Source organism: Mesoplodon bidens (genome assembly GCF_964165515.1).
Source record: "Mesoplodon bidens genome assembly, chromosome: 12".
Taxonomy (NCBI): domain Eukaryota; kingdom Metazoa; phylum Chordata; class Mammalia; order Artiodactyla; family Ziphiidae; genus Mesoplodon; species Mesoplodon bidens.
The window spans coordinates 63,713,861-63,720,251 of NC_138168.1; positions in this window are offsets into that span (position 1 = coordinate 63,713,861).

Consider the following 6,391-nt stretch of genomic DNA (forward strand, 5'->3'; position numbering starts at 1 on the left):
AGATAAAATAGAGAAAAATATACCTACTTTGTGAAATAAAAGAAAATACATGTTAAAATATTTTGTAAACTATAAAATACTATATATAAAACATCAGTGATACCTTTACATACTCCTGGCAAGAAGATACAGGTAAAATTGCCCTCAGATCAATGAAAAGAGCAGGGAAAGTTTGAGCAAATGTTGGTATTGGCTTGCAATTAGCAGGTACATGGTACTGACAACAAACAGCTTATGCCCTCTAGTGGTTAGGGAGAGACTGGGTAGTCAGGGATGACAGCCACCCCTTTATGCCTTGGTTTCCCAGCAAAAGGGGATCTCACACTGTCCCCACCCCAAGATTTGTTATTCCTTCATTGAATACTCAGCAACTACTATGTGCCAGGCTCTGCTCTAGGCGCTGGAGATACAGCTGTAAACAAAAGTGGCAAAATTTTCTGCCCTCAGGGACCTCTTTTCTTGCCCATTGGGCAAGAGGCAAGGAGTATAACATAACTATTGGTTAGAGAATAAAGGAAGGATAACTGGCAACCTTGGTGACTCATGGCAGACATTAATCATTTATTGAGTGATTTCTATATGCTAAAGTTAAAGAAGAATGTAAGATACACACTTTTGAGGACCTTACATTCAGTGATAGACATTTCTGTGCTAGCCAATATTTGTGAATCGTTTCCCTTTCCTGGACATGCAGGAGAATTACACTTCCTACGTATTTAAATTTGGCATAGCCACATGACTTTCTATGGCCAATAAAGTATGAGTGGAAATGGCAGGTATCACTCTGGGTGAAAGCATTTAAAAGGCAGTGTGCAATTTCTCCATATTCTTTTCTCATGCTCTGGAAATTATGGGAGCAGTGTTGATAAGGAGATGATACAAGATGAAAAAGCCTGGAGTTCTGAGATTTGACATATAGTCTAGCTACCCTAGAATAGATTCTGAATGAACAAGAAATAAACTTTTATTTTAATAAACCATGAGATTTTTTTATATCATTTATTACTGCACTGTTACTTAGCCTATCCTGACTAAAACACATTCTACAGAGAAATTATAGCATGGCGAAAGAGTACACTCATCCTTCAGTAGCCAAAGGGGATTTATTTCAGGACCTCCTGTGGATATCAAAATTCTCAGATATTCAAGTCCCTTATACAAAATGGTATAGTATTTGTATATAACCTATGCACATCCTCTGGTACACTTTACATCACCTCTAGATTACTTATAATACCTAATAAAATGTAAATGCTATGTAAATAGTTGACAGCACACAGAAAATTCAAATTTTGCCTTTTGGACCTTTCTGGAATTATTTTTTCAAATATTTTCAATCTGCAGTTGGTTGAATCTGTGGAGGTACTAACCACAGATACGGAGGGCCGCTCGTACGTACATCTGAGGCAAAAGGAGCTGGATGTTTTACCTCATCCTAACTATTTATTATTGGTTGACTTTGAATATATTACTTAGTCCCTCTGAGCCTCAATGTTATCCTTGTAAAATGAAGATAATAATGCTTGCTTAAATTAAACCTTAATTAAAAAAATATGTGCAGGATGAATAAATGAATAAATAATTATTTGTCAAAAAAAAAAAAAAGAGTCAAAGCTGTCTAATGAAGGAAGAGGCTGCCTGAGTAGACTGCAAGGTTCCCATCAGTAATAGTGTACTTAAAGAGGAGACTGCTGAAATAAGACAGACACTGAACTGGGCCATTTTTAATGTTCTTCACCTTCTACACTGATTCTTTCTGTACTTCCTCAGGAAATGGACTCACCAGATTCACCCAACTTGTGTACTACAGCATCACAGGTTTCCCACAGTTGTGACTTCCAACTTTGTACCCTGTCCCCCCCTGAAACAATGCCATATAATTAGGTATGGATCTGAGAGCAACAGGAATAACGCAATATAGGAAGAAACTGACCCATCAGCACAGAGAATGCAAAAAAAAAAATCAGTACTGTTCAATGTGCCTTATATTTGTAAAGAAAATGTAAGAATTCTCTATCCTCGAAGTCATAAATTCAATTTAAAATATTATGGAAAAAAACTTTTTAACAAGTCTATACAGTAAAGCAAATGTGGCAAAATGTTAACAGTTGTTAATCTAGGTGTATAACACTACAGTGATCCTCTTTCAGTGTTGTGTATGTTTGAAATTTTTCAAAATAAAAAGTCTGAAAAGAAAATTGTTTCATGTGAGAAAGTGTCTATTTTTAATAGTAAGTTAATTAAACAAGGAAGCCATTAGACTAGGTGGTTCTAATACCTTAGCAACCTATGTAAGAAAACCAAAACCTAAGCCTGTAAATGCCTAGAAGTTAAGAAATCAAAACCTAAGGACAACTAATCACAAACAGCCAACTAGGCTTTCCCAAATAAGGCAGCCACTTGAATTATCGCAAATAAAATTATTTCTTGCTTTGCTTTTTCATCTTCTCTATAAAAGTCTTGCCCCTAACTCTTTTCTTTAATAAATTTATTTATTTATTCATTTATTTAATTTTTGGCTGCATTGGGTCTTTGCTGCTGCACGCGGGCTTTCTCTAGTTGCAGTGAGCGGGGGCTACTCTTTGTTGCGGGGTGCAGGCTTCTCATTGTGGTGGCTTCTCTTGTTGCAGAGCACAGGCTCTAGGTGCATGGGCTTCAGTAGTTGTGGCACAAGGGCTTCAGTAGTTGTGGCTTGTGGGCTCTAGAGCGCAGGCTCAGTAGTTGTGGTGCACGGGCTTAGTTGCTCCGCGGCATGTGGGATCTTCCCGGACCAGGGCTCGAACCTGTGTCCCCTGCATTGGCAGGCGGATTCTTAACCACTGCACCACCAGGGAAGCCCTTGCCCCTAACTCTTGTCAGTGGAGCTCTCCTAACCACTTCTGGTTTGGTGCTGCCCCATTCAAATTGATTTTTGTTCAAATAAACTCTTAGAGCATTTAATATGCCTCATTTTATCTTTTAATAGTTAATCCTTGAAATGCTCATTATTATTATACCTCAGCAATAATAAAATACAGTTGAAATATCTTAAAAATAAACACAACTCTTATTGGTGCCACTACACATGGATGTCCCAATGCAATGGGTGCTAAAGAACTATCAAGGGCTGGAAAACAGGAACCATCCTTTGAGGTTGTGAGAGGTGGGATATTCCCTTGTTCCAGGAAATAAGGGTGAGGGGGCCATGCGTTCCTCTGGGACATTTTTTGCATTTCACAGTTGTCTAATTTTTTCTTCCTTTTTTGTAATTTTGAATTTTTTGTGAGACCCGGGTCTCAAGACAAGTGGAAACATCCTTACCACAGTGAGCAGACCACAGGTACTTTGAACCCTTTCCAAGGATTGATGATTCTTGGAATCTGGAAGTTCTGTTTTGTTTATGTTTTTATTTCTTTTAATTTTTATACAGCTATATTCAGAGATCTAAGGAACTTTTTCCTTTCCCTGTCTTCTCCACCAACTTGAAAGTGAATACTTTTAGCAAAGGAAGCAGGAAAATACTATAGCAACATTTTGAGAGGTTTGGGATTTTTTATGAAAAAAAAAAAAGGACTGAATTGAGATGGAGAAAATGGCCCCACCGTAAGCCCACATGAGCCCCTCTCTCCCACCTCTACTGTCTTCCTAAGTTTCTATTAAAGAAGTTATTGAAGCAGCTCTCCTATCATCACAAAGATGCATTGAGTGAGGAATAAAGAAAAAGACAAAGAGCTGGATAAAGAGTCACAGTCCATTGGTTCCCCAGTCGGTGTTCTACAGCACTCAGAATGTGAGAACTTGTCATCATGGCCATAGCCTCCACATTCTGGAGTTGTGGCCGGCTGCTCAGCTGGCCCTTCTATCCTGATCCTGGAATCTGGGATCTCTTCACCCATCATCCTGTCTCAAAACTGCATGAAGAATCCCATCAGTCCAAGTCAGCTGTTGTCAAAAAAACACCAGACGTGGAGTCCCATTGATTCTGACACCATTCATGTCCCTGTGGGGTATGAACAAGATCGTTGAGATCTTGGCTTCTCCAGCATCCATGCCCAGGAAGTGTTTGACTGTAGGAAACCCAGGTTCTCTAAGGTTGTACTGAAACCACAGTCCACGACTAGGGAAGCTCACAAAGTCTTTATCCTTGGCCGTTGAAATTTACCAAGTCCTGAGCTATGAGTAGAAAGAACAATAGGCAGCCAAGTGCTCCTGCCATGCCTGGAGGCTGAAAGAAAATGAGACTGTGGCACAGGAGACCTCAGCCCTCCGAGTGCAAGCCAAGCACATTTCCCTGTAGGGTGCATTTTTTTTTTACATCTTTATTGGAGTATAATTGCTTTACAATGGTGTGTTAGTTTCTGCTTTATAACACTGATTGTTCTCTTTTGAAGAGACTCGTTTGTCTCCTGTCTGAGAGCACCATACCTGAACAAACCTTTCTGTCATAAACACTTTTCTAGTAGTACAAACACACTGACTCACATTTTAATCTACACCTGTGTCCAGCTATGTGCTCCCACACGTGCTATGGCCTGTGTGTGTGGTCACCAAGGTGTGTCTCTGTGTGTGTGTGTGCGCCCACATACGTATGAGTGAACACGTGTTCTTTTGCATTACTCTCCATTTTAAAAACCTTCATCTTTAGTTCAAAAAAAAAAGTACCATATTTTTATTAGATTATGGAGAACTCTGATGGTTTTCCTCCCCTGCTATTCTCTTTCCTCCCTCCCATTCAGTGTTGTTTCACGTTAGACCTTATTTACTTTTCCATGTTGCTGTCTTTGGATTCACTAAGAACAACTTTGGTGAAATAGCAGATCTCAGTTTTCAAAAGTACAAGCTCTTATTTGTTTAATCTTTAAATTACATGATAAAATGCTATACAAAATAATAGCACGACACCTCAGCACTGTTAACGTATAGGTGGTTTTCCTCACATTTTAAGTTTTGGTGATAATTGTCTTCATATTTAAAGTGCTATTTAGATTTATTAAATCCCATATTTACTTACTGTTTTATCTACTACGTTTCACTTTAATATTGCCAACCACGACCAGGTAAGAATAGAATTATTAGAACACAGATTTGGTTTTGCATCATCTGTACCTAAATCACTAATCCCATTGTACACAAAATTTTTAGATGGGGAAAATACCTCACATCCACTAGTAATACTTAGGCAGCATGCTTTTATGTTCTTTTCAGAAACAGAAATTAAACTGATGCATTCGGAACATGCCCAGAACATCCACAAGACAGAGGATCAAAGGAAATGTGAGGAATGAACAGTTATTTTCCGTGTAGGAGTCAAATGCTGTATTTCAAAATGGCTTTTGATATTGATATGATTTCCTATTGGACCTTTTCCATGTTCCTCTTGATATTCAAAACACTTCAATTATTTAAGTGGATTTTTCCATTTTTAATACATATTTTTATAAATTATTAGGAGAAAAACCCCTTGATGATTAAAATAACATTGGCTCATTAAGTAAACATGTAGCTTTTTAAAGACCCTTTTTCCTAGTAGTGTCAATTCTTGAAGTAATCCTCACTCTAAGAAATTGTATAAGATAGTGTTTATTGTTTTAAGGTGTTAAGTTTGGTGTAACTTGTTATGTCACAATCGATAACATGTCACAATGGATAACTAATACATTTGTTAGGATTGAAGAGAAAAAGAAACATTTAGGGTTTTTTGAAGCCTTCAATATTTTAAACCTATTACTGATATGCATCAGCATGTTTTCTGTTTTAAACTAAAACTGTAGAACGGTACTGAGGCTTATCATGCTGATTCCTATTCCTAAATACATAAGGAGCTTCCTTATTTTCAAATAGGTTTTTTTTTTAGTCAGTTAATGTTGTCCAAAAGCACAAGATGAATTTTACTTATATATTTATTGGATTATATAGTATTTTTTAGGAAAAGCATCTGCCACAAAAATGTCTATTTCAAATGGGTGTATTGCTGGCATGGATCACTGCTGCCAGTGCCCTGCTTTTCCTTGTAGAAGGTCATGTTTTGTACATTGTGAGGTTTGTATCAGGGCTATGTGGATATTCTATCAGTTGAGAGATGATTTGACTTCAAAGATGTTCTTTGTTTCACTAAGTTGTATAATGTCAAGAGATTCTGCTGTTACTAAAAGAGAACGTGTTTGATGTCAGATTGACTGCATAATTTCATCAATATGACTTTCTGGTTTCCTAACTCCAGAAGATCTCCAATAAGATGGGGGCTTCACTATCATTTCATCAGCAATGCTTCTCTAAGAATACCTAGTGGAGTCTTGGGGAGGCAGGCTACCTGGATATTCTTACTAGCTAAACATTTTTTTCAAGGTTCAATTAATGGTGGAAAATCAAGGTGGAGGGAGGGTGTCGGAATATGTATAAGTTTGCTAGGGCT